The following is an 890-nucleotide window of genomic DNA, read 5'->3' as shown; positions in this document are numbered from 1 at the left end:
CCCCCAACACACTGTTACTAAGCAATAATAGTTACTAGGGCAGGCGAAGGGGATGAGGCCGCAGGAAGCAGTTTCGATACAATCCCCGCCCTTCACATCATACATACACCACTTTGTTTCCCCTTCTTCAGCGGTCGTTTAGCCCTAGGGGCAGCCCCGATCGAGTATACCAATAGTTTAGAGCAGTAACCAAACACGACCCATGGTGAATTTGCGTTAGATAATACAGAACCATCGTAACAAACAACGTGTGTCTGTTTGTATGAGTATACCCCCATCTCCTCCCATTTCTTTGTTTTTACTTTAAATTCCGATGTAATCGTAATCTACACCAGCTGAAAGGTATTTGTAGAAAATTTCATTAAAAAAGATCCATTTTTGTGAAAGTTATGAAGAAAGAAAGTCAACTGGGGGCACACATGTCTAGGTTAAGAGGCTCTCGGGCAAAGCAATGCGCTGGTGCCTAGCCAGCATTTGACCCTTGGGGCGTTCCCAGTTAACTAACCAGTATACTCATACCTTGAGATAATGCTTAATGTATCCTCCTTTTTGAAGACAGTAATATGTGGTTTAAAGGAAATTTGACTGCTATTTTTAGCAGGCCAAGCTACCGCACGAAAGTTCTGTTGTTGATTGCAGGCTTGATAAAATAATTATCAATCATGTGGTGATTAGTCATGTGTTCCATCAATCATTAATCCACAATTCATATTTTGAGTAATTAAGTGGGGGGGAAGAACTTAGAATTCTTTACCCTCGTCGTTAAAACCTTATCGAGGCCTACTTACCATTTTGGTGACCAACCCCGCTCCAGAATCAACCGAAAATAATGAGATGCTGTGTAGTGCCGTTTAGAACTCGGTGCGTGTTGTCTTTTTAATTTAAATTTT

At 41.3% G+C, this 890-nt stretch overlaps 1 protein-coding gene across 5 annotated transcripts in view; it reads left to right on the top strand.

The window, feature by feature from the left end:
• Positions 1-890, top strand: part of LOC128250615 (neurabin-1-like) — a 77210-nt gene that overhangs the window by 20596 nt on the left and 55724 nt on the right. The window contains exon 1 of one of the 5 annotated variants that reach the window (XM_052976034.1): positions 843-861. The exons of the other annotated variants lie outside the window; for them this stretch is intronic. The gene's annotated coding sequence lies outside the window, so the exon portion shown is untranslated. Of the gene's footprint in view, positions 1-842; positions 862-890 lie in introns of those variants that run through there. 5 annotated transcript variants of the gene reach the window in all.

This window comes from Octopus bimaculoides, chromosome 23 (assembly GCF_001194135.2).
Source record: "Octopus bimaculoides isolate UCB-OBI-ISO-001 chromosome 23, ASM119413v2, whole genome shotgun sequence".
Lineage (NCBI taxonomy): Eukaryota > Metazoa > Mollusca > Cephalopoda > Octopoda > Octopodidae > Octopus > Octopus bimaculoides.
Note: the sequence above shows the minus strand (reverse complement) of the source record. Positions and strands in the feature narration are given on the sequence as shown.